At 36.8% G+C, this 16,164-nt stretch overlaps 1 protein-coding gene across 1 annotated transcript in view; it reads left to right on the top strand.

Moving 5' to 3' along the window:
* SMYD3 (SET and MYND domain containing 3) overlaps nucleotides 1-16,164 on the top strand; it is a 413,849-nt gene that overhangs the window by 66,718 nt on the left and 330,967 nt on the right. The window lies entirely within an intron of this gene.

The raw sequence follows: 16,164 nt of genomic DNA on the forward strand, positions 1-16,164 counted from the left end.
TATAAATGTAATACTTAAATTTTAAAGTATTAACCAAAAGATACTTTTTCTATTTAAATTATCATGTTAAAGCTCTTGGGAGGAAAATAATGTTCCAATGAAAACATAGGTTGGTTGAATCGACTGGTTTTTGAACTTTTTTTGTTTTTTTTAATAGTGATAAAGACCACAGTGTGACTAAAATGTTTCCATGAAGTGCAATGTCTTGTATTTATAGATACATTCAGTCTGTCTGTTATTTGTTAATATTTACTAATGGGTGTTTGTAGTAGTACTGTGTTCCACGAACTGTTTTCTCGGGATCATGTGGGTTCTCTGTTCTGAAAAGGCTGCATGAAATGTACTTGAAATTCATTTCCACAATATATAAAATGTTTGTTATGTTACCAATTAAATATTATTGGCTTTTCTCTATTTATTTTTTTTTTTACTTTCGCCTGAGAATGGTTTGAAAAATGCTAGTAGAAGTACTTCATATAGAGATTACTCATAGCTTTAACTTACTTGTTTCTGGTTTCTAATTGATTAATATATTCTAGCATAAGATTTCTCTTAAGGATGTTTATGCATGTTTTAATTGTTTTATCAAGTGTTTTGTTACAATATGTATCTTTTAGATTTTTTTCTGATATAAACAAAGGGTAGAGCTTCTTTTAAAGAAATGAAGAAGTGCAATACATGACTTTGTATTTTTTCTGTCTGTTTGCACAGTAGTGGAATTTCTTTTGCCATGGGTGGAAAATGTAGAAGTAGTATAATCAACTGTACTTTATCTGGAATTTTTATAGGTGATTGAACTATTGTTACATAGTTTACAATTTTCCCTGACAAAACATGCAGGTTGAAACATTCAGTTAGAAGGACTCAGAGGAAAAATCTTACGTGCTACGTATTCCCCACTCAAACTGTTTTAGTATCTTATGTTGGCACTGTGGTTTGGCCTGAGCTTTACCAGATTTCTTATGAAATTTTCATGCTCTGTTATCTAGTGTAGAGGATTTGCACTGCTGAAGATAAAGCTGAGTATCAGAAAGTGATCATTGCTTAACTGTCATAAACTGAGTCACAGCTTGCGAAACATTCTTTCCGTATGATTTTTTTTTTCTCCTATGGAATTATTAAGCTTAAAATGGAGGTTGGTCATGGTCCTTTCATTGATTGCTTTTAGATCATTATTGAATGTACAATCCAGGCAGAGGAGGTGCAGTATGTGATGCTTTGGTGCAATCTCACAGAGGTGTTAATTGCCCGGTTATTACCTGTGATAAACAGCAATAATTTCAGAACTTTATCGATCTTCTGAGTAAGGAAATTAGTAGAGAACTTCTGAGAGAAGTTGCATTAAATCAAGTGAGCCAGTGTAACACCTCAGAGGTACTGGGGTGGGGTAGCATGAGTCCTGCTCTTTCCCTCATCCCACCTGAGTGCCCTGTGGTCACCTACATTCTGGCTCTGGACCTTGCTGTATCTCCTTTGAGCTGACTCCAGGCACCAACCTTCAAGAAACTTTTCTCAACGAAAGAAGTGGCAAATTTTTCTCCAGTTGACCATACTGGCCTGGTTCAACAGCATCTGGCAAATGCACAGAGGGGGCAGCGCTGCCTGGGTCAGGGAGAAAGATTAGATTAGATTAGATTAGAACTGTTCCTTTTAATGAGTTGTTCATTAGCTCTCCCTATTTCACATGTCTTCAGCCTGAGGGGAGAGATATGAAGTTGGAAGATGTGGTGGCAAAACACAAACAGTGTGATGGTCACTCAATACATCGGAGCACCAGAGAAGAAAATATGGAAACTTTTATTATTTTTATATATGAGCGCACATGTCCCATGTCTTTTTACCAACATGATGCAAGGGGACATAAATGGCAGGATTAAAGTTAGAACTTTTCTGCTTTGTATTCTGTCAATTGGAGAGCTATGAATGCTTCTGTTAATGACAATATTTGCTGCACTATTGCTTTGCTGTAACAAAGATATTTTTAACTCAATGTATTCCTTATTTTGACATGCCTGTTTCTCTACCCCATTGAACATACTGTAAAGTGTTAAGTTTTTAAGTTATTGTTTCTCCCCCCCCCCCCCCCCCCCCCGGATATTCAGAGGCACTCAGACCATTGATATAGGTCCCACTGCCTTCTTCCTTTGCTTATGTTACTCAGTGCCTATGATGGCTTGTTCTAGGAAAAGGGAAAGAAAGTGACATAGACCTATCATGGCTGCTGTTATTTAAATAAAGCTGACACCAGGAAGAAGGAATCTGACTAACCGGGTGACTTGGATGGGAGGAAGGAGTTTACTAATATATCCATGCGTATTGCATGCAAGTAATATTAATAGCTTGTTTGGAGTTCTGTTAGGCACCATATTTTTTGGAAGGCTCTGGTGTTGCTCGATGTAATTTTTCATGTTTTAGTTTACAGCTTTCCCAGTTGGTTGTCAGATGAATATATTATGCAGCATGGCATTATATTAAAATGTGATTTTAATATGCCCCTAGTGAGCAAGTGTTTTCTGTCACTCTCGTATAATTTTTCTTGGAAGATAGTAGAATGTCAGTGCAAAAAGTACTATTTTTTTTCTTAAGTGAAATAGGGAATGTTTATTTCCAGCAGGTAAAATTTAAGGCTTTAGAACTGTAAAGTCTCTGGTTAAAGACTTATGTAGTCTCTTTTCTGTTGTGTAACTTTGAAAAAGACCAGCTGTGATGACTTATATGTGTGGTCATAGAATAAAGAAATACTACAGATACGTGATTGCAAGATGTAATGTTGTTTTCCCAACCCCTTCCAACATTCCTTTCAAGTTCATTAGGTGCTCTTTCTAACACTGAACTTTTTTTGGACCCGTTCTTTCATTGCATGCTACAAAAAGCTGTGGTCAAAGGTCATTTTTATTCTGTTTGATGCTGGATCCTCAAGAAGGAAAATAAGCAGACAGCCAGACAAAAGAGAAAAATAGACCTGCAGTGTGATGACTAAATACCAGATAGTCCTTGGAAAATCTCCAACTTGATTTAGGTCAAAAGAGCTTCTGAGAAGCCCTTTTAAACAGTCTCCACTCTCTGCTGGCTACTGCTCTGCCCTTAGTAAAATTCATTGTGGTTTTATTCACTTGCATGTAACACTGAATGGCCTGAGAGTCTCCCTGAGTGCAGGCTCTGGGAAGCTTCCCATTGGAAGTCAAAGAAAGTTTTACCATTTCTTTGAGTGGGGGCAGGATTTTGTAATGATGTACTTTTAGATCACATAAAAGCCATTGGAAAATATCACCTGTACCAGATGGGGAGGTGTTTCAGGAGGGTAATCTACTTTTCTTCCTTGCAATGTTGCCCTGCCCTTCCTAGACAATTTGCTCTTGTATCAACTGTCCTCTGAGCTGGAGTTGGATTTTTCATGCTTGTCATTTGATCACTCTTTGGAAGCTCCAGTATACTTGACATGCCGTTTATCCAAGGTTGTGACTGTTTTTAAATTCTGATCCTCAATATTAAACACAGAATTATCAGCAGTTAATAATATGATAAGGCTTTAACTTCACTGAGACATATTCTAATGTCAAGATAAATCTTTGACACTATGGTTTTATTGTTTAGTGGTGTTTCCACATAACCTTGAGATAAATTAGTCCTTGCTTTTTATTCTTTAGACTTTAACGTGTGAGGAATGGTCTGGAATCCTGTGAAATAGTGGATGAGGGATAAAGACTTAAATATTTTTGTGTGTGTGTATATATATATATGTATATATATATATAGTATATGTACAATACATATACATATATGTATGTGTATATGCATAGTTCTTTTAATAATAGACAGAACCACTTAACTACTTAAGATATTGAATGAAATATCTACCTGCTCTATTGATTGTGAAACTGTGACTCCACTGAGTGAAATCAAGCCCAAGATGACTCCGTATTGAACCAAATTTAGACCTGCTGTCTTGCATAGTATTGCATGCGCTCATACTATGTCAGAAGTCACTCAGTGTTTATAAGCATTTTGAAAGTGTCTGAAACTTTTCTAAGTAATAAAAGTTGTCGATATTAGATAAAATAGTAACCCTTTTAAAGACCTCCTAATTTTAAATACTCATGTTTCTTAGAACAGTAAGAGATATCCAGGCGCTGTCATACTAAATAACACTAAGATGAAAGCTGACATTTAATGGACTGTAATGTGGCAGATTTCTTAACAGTTCAGTAATCTTAAAACAGACTTTTATTAGAAAAGAAGGGATTTCTAAGGGACATTTTGATAAGACAGTTGATAAACTTCTGGGAAACGAATGCTGTGACTGCAGATTCTTGGGACTCTCGTATAGCAAAGATTATACTTTTTTCCTGAAATAGCAGTCTTCCTAAGTTTTCTGTTGTACAGAATTTCTGATGTGTAGCTAGTTTTCCAGATGGTATCTTAACTGCATTTGAGGTGATAAGGATTATAGAGAAAATACTTATTTTCCAAAGAGTTTAATTCTTTCTTATATATAAATTCTACTTTGAAAGGGGATGCACAGATTTCATTAAATTCATTGGAGAGGTCACATACATGTATACATGGGAGCTGATTACACCCCTCTGTATAGGCAGTAATGCTGCATGCTACCCTCTTCTTGGATGTTGTCCTGCTTTTTCCTTTTCAGTTCACTTTAGAATTGACACAGATCAACAACAGAGTAACAGCAGATCTAAGTGAGGGTAGACCTAGGTGCTCTCTTTTAGAGTAGGATGAAGAAGAAACTCAAAGCCTATATAAAGTGGAAACTTGTATGTATCTTTCATATATGTCAAACTAAGTTTTTTTCCTACCAAAATTTTTTGAGCTTTATGAAGTTGCAATTAAAGTGAGAGAAGAAGAGACACAAGTTTGATGCAATATGGTAGTTTCTGTGTATTAGTAGATTGTCTCTTGAGAGATGTGCTTGTGCACTTTACAGTACTGTCCTTTCTTCTTCCTAAGTTAAAACAAAATCAGTTATATCAACAGCCTACATGGACAACACATCTGTCAGTTAAAGTGGTCTGCTCTCTTGAAAATCCTTTGTTTATTCTTCCTATCAAACTTTAAACACTTGATTTGTACCCTCACATTTTCAGTAGTTGGTTTTCATTCCACTCAATATTTTTGAAAGAGTTTCTTTTCAACATAAAAGGAATTAGTACCAACTAAAAATACTGCTATCATTAAGGGGGGTTTTTGCATGTATTGTGTAGGCAGAAGAGAACCAGGGAGTTGAATAGCGTCATTAGTCCTTTGAAAAGTCTGTATACTAAATTATGATAATCTGTGTGAGTGTCTTTTTAAGTGCAAGTAGAAGCAAATTATATCACTTAATGATATGACCGGAAAAGTATGTTTGATCTTTGCATTACTCCCTCAGATCTTGTTGGCACCAGGCAGCATTGTTTTTGGATTTTGGAGATCTTTGAGAACAAAATATATCTGCCTTATCAATGCAAGATATTTCTTAGCAGCACCTACAATACATTACTTTGAATTAGGATTCATTAGTCAATTTAGTAATCTATGTTAGCAGAATAAGGAAAGCAATTTGTGTCAACAAACAGAAGAAATATTAGGATAAAGTTAAGAGTAAAATCTTCATTAAAATGCTACAAGTGTAGGTTGATTTCCAAATATAATTAACACTGGATGCATTTGTTCAGCTTCCCTATGAGTAGGAGGTCATGGAGTTCTATTTCTGGTGAGAATATAAGCAAGTGCATGTTTATTCATAATTGCTGTTTATGTATCTCAAGCCTAATATGCATTGCTGCATTCCATCTCATACAAAACTGTGTGCTCAGTTTATGATAAATTGGGTATCAGGCCAATGCCCACAAATTTATTTTTAGTTGTGGCCAGGAAAATATTTTGCAAAAGCCCTTTCATTTTCATAGTTCTTTTTTCTTATAAATTAAAATCATAAAATTTCCTGAATCATACCTGAAAAAGGTAGGTAAGCCTAAGCACTTAATGTACAGTTACATTTTAAAATTAGGTTCATGTCAATTTTCTTTACTTTTTCCTCATTTCTTTGTTTTAGAGTTGGAAGGGTAAGTATCTGAAGGGAAGGTGTCAAGGGGATGGTGCCAAACTGTTCTCAGGGGTGCCCAGAGAGAGGACAAGAGGCAGCAGGCACAAACTGAACCACAGGAAGTTCCGCGTGAATATGAGGAGGAATTTCTCTAGTCTGAGAGGGACAGAGCCCTGGAGCAGGTTGCCTAGAGAGGTTGTGGAGTCTCCTTCTCTGGAGACAGATATTCAGAACCCGCCTGGATGCAGTCTTGTGCAACATGCTCTAGGTGACCCTGCTTGAGCAGGGAGGTTGGACTAGATGATCTCCAGAGGTCTCTTCCAACCTTACCGATTCTGTGATTCTATGGGTAGGTTTCGTTTATAACCCCTTTTCCTGACTCATGTCATCTTCAAGTCTATTGCGTGAGATTTATTGTAAGCTTTATATATAAAATACTACTGATATGTCTTTTTGTTTGTAAAAGTGTTGTTGGGTGGATATGTGGATATGGAGTGTCCTCTCCCTGTTCACTGCCTGTGTGTGAAAAGCCATTGAAAGCTTCATGCCTGCAATTGTGTCAAGAACTGCCTTTTGATCATCAGAAGTACCGTGCTCAGTTATTGCCTAAACAATTTCAGGAGAACTTGTCTCTTCCCAGTGTTTTCTATCAGGGCATAACAAAACCCATTCTAGCAGACTTTTGTATTTCTTTATAGAGGACACAAATTATCACTTTTCTAACATTTGCCTTTGTTTCTGAGGAGCTGTCTTATCTAGCAAGAGAGGAATTAAGCTAAGGTCAGTCCATGCCTTTGCAGGACATAAAACCAAAAGAAGTGGGAAAAGTCGAATGTAAGGAGGAGCTGAGCACCAGTTACAGTTCATGCAATGCAGCTAATAGCCAAGATATGTTTGAATATTGAATTTTATCATTCATGCACTTTGACTTCAGTATTTAACATTTTTTTTGTGGTCACCCAGTCACTGGGACCTTAGAATCATCTCTGCCTACTTGTCAAACATGCTCAGTTTGGTTTGCTAAACAACCGTGTAGGTGCCTGAATGAGTCTGTGTGAGCTAATGATTAGGGCTGGTTGATTCTCAGGCTGGAGATTTGAAATGAGTACAGGATAACAGTATAAGAAGTCCATGGTGTAGACTACTTTCTGGCGTAATTTTTAGTCTACATCCTAGTTCTTTTGAGGAAGGGTAATATTCATAAGTATAGGGAGAGGGAAAAAAAAAGGCAGTTGTCATGCAGCAAGGAAATGTAGGGAATGTCTTGGGGCTATTTAACAATTAATTTACTTGGTTTGCGAGACCGCAGGGATGTTTGGTATACCTTATTCCCCCCGGAAGATTTTCTTACTGTGGAAGTAAGCAGAAAATCTGAAGCTGACCCTACCGTTTTTATTTTGTCTCTGCCCATGGTTTCATTATTTTCGCTACATGGTAATAATGCTTTACATTTGCATAGTGTTTCTGACAGGACTCAAGAAGAACTTGAAGAAAATTTAGCAATGATTTTTTTTCTGGTTTCCTTATGTGGTAGACTTATCGCTAGGGAAGAAAACTAAGATTAATAGTGAAATGCCATATGACTGATTTTTTAAAGTTGTTGGGTACCACAATCAGAAATAAATCAAATTTCTTCTGCCTTACAGTGTAACACTAAGGTCATACTGCTTGTTTCACAATGTAGCCTGGAGTATGAAGTAAAGTGGAATATGAAGAGCTGTGAATAAAAACCTACATTGGAAATGGTTTTATCTTTTTAATTTGTGCAGAAATAGCTCTATAAGATTCTCACTAAGTTTAGTTTCACTACATGTTTAATTCTTTCTTTAAGTCAGGATTGCAGAGGAAGTAAAAAACACTGTGCATGAGCTTCAAAAGCAATCCTATAAATAAAAATTTAAAGAATAGTAAAAGCATTGATAAAATGGGAAGAAATTTAGCAATAATCTAGAGTAAGCATGATAAATATTTTGAGAGGACTCCTCTGTCAATCTCTCTCTCTCTCTCACTCTCTCTAGTTCACCAAGTGAAAGTTGTATCTTTACAGGAAGTGAGAGATTTTTGTCTTACATATATGACTTTACCCAATTTAATCATTTTCTGTTATTTCTCCATTGAGTTATGTTTGGGGAAGAGAATTTTCCATAGCACTTATCTTAAATTTTGGTCATAACAATTACTTTAAAGAGCTATAGGGTATTGTACTAGAACATGAAACAAGTTTTAACCATTCTGTCTGATTTGAAATTAGAGCAATATGGTTACAAGTAAAATACAAGTTTTCCCTAACAAAGCTTGGTGTGGTGAATGGAAGAACCATGAGACTACAATCCTTCAAAACTCAGTTTATGTTATAATTTGGGTCCTGTCACGTAATTATTGTGTGCACCATCTGTTTTACAAACTACCTTGAGTATAACAAGCAGCAGGTGTAGAAAACAGGGTGGAAAAAGTTTTGAAATGGTTAGGTAGAATTGGCTATAATTCAGTTGCATATGATGGGAAAGAAAACTTTGTAGGGAGAAAAAAGAAAAGAGGGTGTGTAAGCAGGCCAAATTAGCTTTGACTGAAAAGCATAAGCTTCCAGAAAAGTTACTACCTTGAGTAGGCCCTAAAAATAAATAAATAAGTACATTATTCAGTAGATCACTTTTCCTTCTCAAGCTTAAATCAGGAGAAATAAGAACAGAGGAGAGTCTGGAGAAATAAATGGTTTGATAGATTGTTTTGTACTTCTCAGTGCTGTTTCTGCTGGTTTTCTTGTAGAGCTGTGGTAGTGCCCTGTAGAGCTCAAGGGGATCCTGGAGATTTTGCCTAATGCTACTTGGAGCATATCCGCAGTGCTTGGAAAGCTAATGGTCTCTAAGCCTTGAGCTACATGAGTCACTTTTTCTATCACCCTTGTGGAAATGAACTGGAAATGGTAAAGATGAAAAACTTTAATGGTTGTGGCAGTTGCACTACATGCACAAAAATATATGGGGTGGGAACACCTTCAATATTAACTAAGAGCTGGCATAAATTAGATCATGGAGACATTTAGTAAAGATTTGCTTGCTAAATGGAAAACATTTGTATCTTCTATCAGCAATTTTAAAGACTTTAATTGAGGAGGATAAGCCTTTTAACTACTTGTAATGCAATGAACTATTCTATTCCTGTCTTCAGGATGACCTGCAATGGGGCCACTTGGAGCTTTTCTGTTTATTTGTTTTGGCTGTCAGCAAGGCTAGAGTTCTGTGTGGCAGGATTATTAATCAGCTCTGAGACTTGTTTTGTATGTTTAAAAGTTGAAAAGGAAAAAAAAAAAAAAAAAAAAAAAAGGCTTCCTTCCAGAATGGTGTTGGGGTAGATTGATGTTCTGTTGAAAAATGTCGTGCTCTTTGATTATAGCATGGGGAACCAGGAATTTGTGGCCTTACTGTTGACTTGCTGTTATCTCAGCTGCTTCAGTCTCTGTGAAAATGAGGATAATTTTGTCTGTCACAGGTATATTACAGAGCTAAGTCTAATCTAGGTATTGACAGAATGTGTGATGACTTCTGTCCCATGCAAGCGTTTCAGTGGGTGACAATTAAATTATACCTACCTAGGTGAAATTCAGTTTAAAAAACATGCTCCTTCTTTTCCCCAGTATGTGGGGGTTTTTTTGTTTGTTTTTTTGTGTTTTGCATTTTATTAATATTCCAGTGTGGATGTTTCTTTTCTTTTTGTGTGTTTACCATTTCAACTCCTAAGACTTAGGAGTGATTTTAATGTTGTTCAAGTATGCAGCATGAATTAGTTTAAACATTTTTCATGCTATAATATGATGCCAGCAACTATTAGCTGTTGGCACCAGATACTTGGGAAGATGATGCAAGAATTCTGGCCGTGATTCTGGCATGGTGATTTGCCACAGCTTCTTGTCCTTCACCTCCCTACGTATCAGTCCTGGAAGTTCTCATGCTATTCCCAAGTATTTGGAGTTGATTTGCACATATTGAAACAGGAAGTTTCCAACTTTTTTTTATTATTCACCTTACATGGGGAGTTTTATTATATTGATATGAAGGAACTAGCTTTTTTGTTGGGATGGGTTTTTCAGTCATGCGAAAAAAACATTTTTCCATTTAGGTGAAAAACCCATTATGCAAATTTCAGCAGTTGGCCCACACTACTCCTGTTGGCTATTAGTATATATATTGTAAAGATAGGTTTTTAGAGATCTGTCTATGACAATTTTGGAAACTTGAGGGTTAATCCTTTGAGCCCATTGTGAAATGCTGAGCAACTTGATTTCTCTTTGCATTACAGAGGATAGCATCCCTGACAGAGAAGGCTTTCAAAGTTTACTTACTACTGCATGGCACACTTAAAAGTCTGTCCTGTATATATTGTTGATTATGTAGTGTTAGGAGTTAAATTTTGACATCATAAATTTGTCTCCATACATATAAGTATATAAGCCTCAAATGTGCTTCAATATTTTGAGTGGCAGAGTCAGATACAGGAATATTTCCAGTAGGAGCACACCTAATGAGCCTCAGTTATTATTTTTTTTCCATATTTACCTCTTTCTTCTGAACAACATAAATATATTGACTAGATTTTTCAATGCTCAGACCATCAATTCATTACTTTTCTTCTTGCAGATCCTTATATACTTCCTCTGTTGGTTGTGTTTTTTGAAACTTCATGCGTGCGTGCTCAAATTGTCCCTAATATTTTAAGGATTTATGTAGATGTGGATGATTTAAGCATATCTCCCTTATGAATTTAAAGTGATTGTGAGCTGTTACTAAGGTTTTTATAATCACTTTTGGAAAATTGGGGGTATTATTTCTGGTTTCAAATAAACTGTGGGATCAAAGCGTCCTTCCATTTCCCATGCCAAAAGAATATGTTTCAGTACATCAGTGAACTTGCGTTCTCCCCCTATTCACAATTAAGTCTTCACCTTTCTTCTTCTGTAACTGTCCAGGCCAAGGTTTCAGCTTTCAGAGGAAACAGGATTGGATACCCACTCTTTGGTAGAAATTTCTGTATGCTGCAAAATTACTGAAATCCTAGTTGTCTATGATTCTTATCTTGTAAATAGGCAGGATGCAGCTACATATTGCTACTTGTACAGGTAGAAGTAAGGAAGTGTCACCATTCATTCTTCATTGTGAGTGAAAAACAATTTACCTAAATTTGCTTCCAGCCTAAGAATGTAGTAAAGAGAGGAAGGAAATACAAAAACTGCTTGCTTGCTATAATATTAATGTCTTGTGATATGCAGAAATTATATAGATTAAATAATGCTGACATATGTCTCATTCTGCAGTCATTTCAGCCTTACTGAATAAGCTCTTTTAAAAACTATAAAATCCTTATTTAAAATGGGAACTCACAGCATGTGCATTTGTGCTCTCTTATCTAATCTTTTGAATAGTTGTATTTGCTTTTATATTTTAGAGTACTAGGTAAAAATCTGTAAGTCCATGGCTGATAGTGAGAACTCTTGTACAGCATAAAATTGCTTACTCTGCTTTTAATCTTCCTCCTTTTTTCCTCCCCATTTTTAAAACTTGATATCCATCATTCTGGAAATATGTTTATATTTAAATATGTTTAAATGCCATGAATCTAAAATGAACCTAGAGAGTAGATTTCACTTTATATTTAATGCTGCATGTGTTGAATATATTTTTCTGTGTATTGAAAGGTAGTCTACGTTTAGGAAAAAAAATATATCTTAAGAACAGAAAGATACCGTTGGCATTTCTATAGGGGATATGGAACAATGACAGATACTAATCTGGCAGCATTAACTGTCTTCGTTTTGTAAGATTATTCTGTTTCTCATTCCATGGCAGTTCCTTCGTCATATAACTAGCTTTTCAGATGTATCAGACAATCATTTCTGAAGTAAACTCCAGGTCAGTTGGTTAAAGAGCCACAATTCTGAAAATAATCCCCAGTGGTAAAGCCTTGTGCTACACTTCACCAGTTTGCCCCCTTTCTGTCAGTTTGCCAGCAAAGCCACCATGGGCCAAAAGTTGTACCGTTAGCTGGTGCCTTAACTAGACAAACTCCAGAGGAGCTAGGGAGCAGTTCCTGACTGATGCTAGGAATGACGAGGAGAATTGAGCTTGTTGTCTGAATATCCATATGCCTGTTGCTTAGAACCAGAAAAAAAAGTGTATTTAACCACCTCTTGCAAAAAGATGAAAAGATGAGACTTGAGATGAATTATCAGAGGTTCATACCATCATCTTTGGCATGCATAAGTTGCAAGCTACAAAAACAAGAGGTAATTTGGGGCTAATTGTGTTAACCACTTTTTCGAAATGTTTTTTCCTGGTCAGTTCTAAACTGCTCTAGAAGACAATTTCTGTAGCTGAAGATGTCTGTTGATATGCTTTCTATCCTTTATTTATTTAACTGTCCTGCTAATATCTTGGCATGGCACAAAATTAGGGAATATAAGGAACAAAAAACTCAGTAACAACAGGATCTCATAAAATGTTACTGGTTCTTTTTGGCAGTACTTGCATCTTCTTTGAAAAAGCTGAATTTGGGTAGATTTGCTGATGTCTCACAATGGCTCCTGCTGCTGCGGATGGTATAGGAGATAATGAATCACAGAAGATGCTTTTATGTCAGGAAGTGAAAAACAAATCAGTACATGGGTACCTCACACTGTTGTAAGTCTCTAGAGACAAGATCAGAGAGCCAGCTTCTCTCCCTAACCACACAAATTGTGTAAATATAAAGAAACTATCAGAAGAGTACAAATGTGTTGGTTTGGTAGCTCACATGTCCTAGAAAGAACAGGGCCTAGCTGATATTTCAGTGCTGTGATCCATGTGTACAACTGTGCTGGAAAAGTGGATCAAAAAGCCGAGAGCACCCAGAGTTGCAAAAAGTGTGTTTTCAGCAGAAGATTTTTGACTGTGGAACAGCCTTATGTTTGGGCTAAGCGTAGCACTTACACATCTGCTTTCCAAGCATGTTGCCATTTTTTTTTTTTTTGGAAGACTTTATCTGCTAATCAAGAAGTTGCACCACAAACAACCATAAGCATATAAATTATGCTGACAAACCTGTCCGTGATAAAAACAAAGAAGCAAACAAAAAAGCAGTTGAATGAATACAAAGTTGTATGATTTCTAGTAATGGTATTTGGTACTGTCTAAATATTGTAGATGCACTAGAAACTTTCACGCTCAATTTTCTTGTCACTGTCTTTCTAAGCAAGAGGGATGAGGGAGATGTGGAGTCTCGTGAGAAAGGAACAGAAAGGGGAAAACAAGTCCAATGATTAGGAGAGAATATAGGAATTTCAAGCTAACACTGAGACCACCTTCGATCACCACTTTTTGCTGCCAAAGTATCTAGCATTTCTCCTGATTGTTTGGGATGAGAAGATAGATATATCGACTGAGTGAAATTTAAGGATATTTGCCCAACTGTGAGAAGTGAAACTGATAGGAGTGTGGGCTTGTGGGTTTCTCTGATTGAGCAAACTTTTGTGTTTTTATTGGTTACTTCACCAGAGCTGATCAGAATCAGCTTTCCAAGGCAGGGAAGTTTTGGTAGGATTGTACCATATTTGGTATCTGTAGCAGCTGATACTTAGTTTAACTAGGAGTAAGTGGATAATAATGGGTTTGCGTAATGGTAATTTTGCAATTAGCATCATTAGTAATTAGGAATCTCCTTGGGTCTCATTTAATGATTTATTTCCATATAGTAGTATGAAATAAAGTTGAGGTTGCAATTTGGCAAGTTTTCTCCCAGGGTCCAATCTTTTCAGTGGAATTTGTTTTACATCTCCTGCCATTTCAATGGGGAGACATTAATTGTCTTAGTTCTTTGCATCAGAGAAAGGAACAACTATTTTAGACCAATAAAATGTTCTCTGTCCAGCTTAGCCTGTCATTACAATGCTGCTAGCCAAAATACTCATCACTCAGCAGATGAGAAGCTGAATATATGAATATGTTTGCCACTCTTGAGGATCAAAATTGGACATAACTACTGGTAGAAGTTCAAGAGAGAGGGCAAGTGGCTGTTCAACACCATTTGCTTGTTTGAGCTAGATTAAATTAATGTAATGATAAATAGTGGGATTTAGAATAATGAGGTATGATGACTTTTGATCTATTGTTGCAAGGAAAGCTGAGTTCTTTAAAGGGGAGGAGGAGGTACAATGAAAGAGCTGAGCATGAGGTCCTACAAAGTTAATTTAGTCTTATTTCAAACTTTAACTAGCTTTGCTAAGTATTCTTTCTTTTTCTTTCTTTCTCTCCCAGTAACACTAATTTTATAATTGCTTCCCTGTTTAGCCTAATGGAAACAAAGAAAAGCAATATATTTTTGTATCCAAATTGCCTAAAAGATTTTATAAGTTCAGAGATAATGTTGTGAAGTGATATTTATCTATCATTCTGGCTGAGATTCCAGGTTAATTTGCAATCCCAGTTGATCTAGTCTCTGAATTTTGAGAGGTTGGGGTGATTTCTGTTTCTCTCTGCTGTTTTTGCCTATGCTTTTAAAACTTTTTTACCTTCAAAGTATCAGTCTTGGCAGATTGTATTATGCCTGTACAGCCTTTCTCCTCCTCAGGAGCAAACAGCCTTTTCTTGACAAAATTCAACCACCAGTGGCTCCCACCAATGATAACATGATTACATGCGTCTCCAGGAATGCTCAAAACCTGGAACAGGGTTCAGGTTCTGTCTTCCCTCAGGTGGCCCCTCAAGTCTCATGCTGTTCTGCCATCTGCTTTGAGCCTCTGCACTAAAGCTCATTTATTTCCTGCGTTTACCACATAAGATTTTATTTTCTCATATCCCTTGAGCTAGATGCAGACGCAGGTCTATAATACACTGATCCCAGCTGCGCAGGGTCCTGGAGGATGTGGAAGTAACAGTGTGGCTCTGCAGCTGGAGTAGTCTGCTGTCCTGCACATGTTCCAGCAGCCCCCTTGCACAGGGGACCTTCTACCATGCTGTGCTCCCATGTGCCAAGGCATGAGCCTGTCACAAGACTGTATGCCCAAGCACATATTTGTCATTTGACCTAGGTATCCATTCTCACTGTGTTAGTATTATTTTAGAGTAGTAGATTTATTGCAGAACTCCAAAGCATTTTAAATGGATGGGTTTCCAGTTAAAACATTGTCTTCCACACAAAAGAGAAAGACAGCCATTGCATTACATAAAGCTTTTATAAACAACTTCAGGATTGCTCTACAGAGCAGGTCTGCAGTCAAGAACATTTCCTGCAGGCTAGAAGGATTAAAAAGAGCAGAACCAGCAATCTAAAGGTCACTTGAGGGTTTTTTTTTTTTTTTTTTGAGAGAGATTTTTTTTTGACTTTGTACAGCTTAAAATAAATGAAAAGAAGACATTTCGCTACACCGTTTATTTTGTCTTCTTGCAACATTACTGCATTACCAGAAAATCCCTTGTCAACTTTGAGAGATGTGCTTGTATTCAAGTGGTGTGGTAGAAGGAGAATTGGGTTGTACCGTGCAGGCAGTGGAGCTGCTGCGGGTCTCTGCTCTGCTGCAGGCGGTTTGTGTGCTGGAGGAGGCTGCTATTTGCAGGCTGGAAAAAAGACAAGGCACTGATTTCTTGTTTTCTCCATTCTCCATTGCCCCACTTCTCGTGGGACTAGAGGATTTTCTACTGTGGAAATCAGTAGGAAAGTTTACTTTGCAATATGTGAATTAATGTGCAGCTTGCTGCTGTAATACATGCAGTGCAGTCTCCGGCTGCAGTGATTAGAGCACTGGAAGAGCTGGGAGTTTTTAGAAAAGGAGTTTTGGAGTTGGATTGTGGGTTTACCTTGGTTTGTTATGGAAATCAGTGACTTCTGTGGCTCAGTTTCTACAAGAAACAGAACAGTATTTTCTTCTCACAAATACTTTTCATTTTTTTTAGCATAAATATAAATATTAGCATTATCTGTAAGTACTTTCCACTCTTTGGATAAACACTACCCCAGGTATGTCAAGAAATCACAATACAGAGATAAAATAAGATAAAAAGAAAATGATGGTTTTATCTTTACCATGGTTTGGTATTAACTAACTACTGTTGTGAAGATAGTGTAGACAGGTAAGTCTAGACAGGATGTATGTAGAT

The sequence above is a fragment of the Rhea pennata genome, chromosome 3, assembly GCF_028389875.1.
Source record: "Rhea pennata isolate bPtePen1 chromosome 3, bPtePen1.pri, whole genome shotgun sequence".
Taxonomy (NCBI): Eukaryota; Metazoa; Chordata; class Aves; order Rheiformes; family Rheidae; genus Rhea; species Rhea pennata.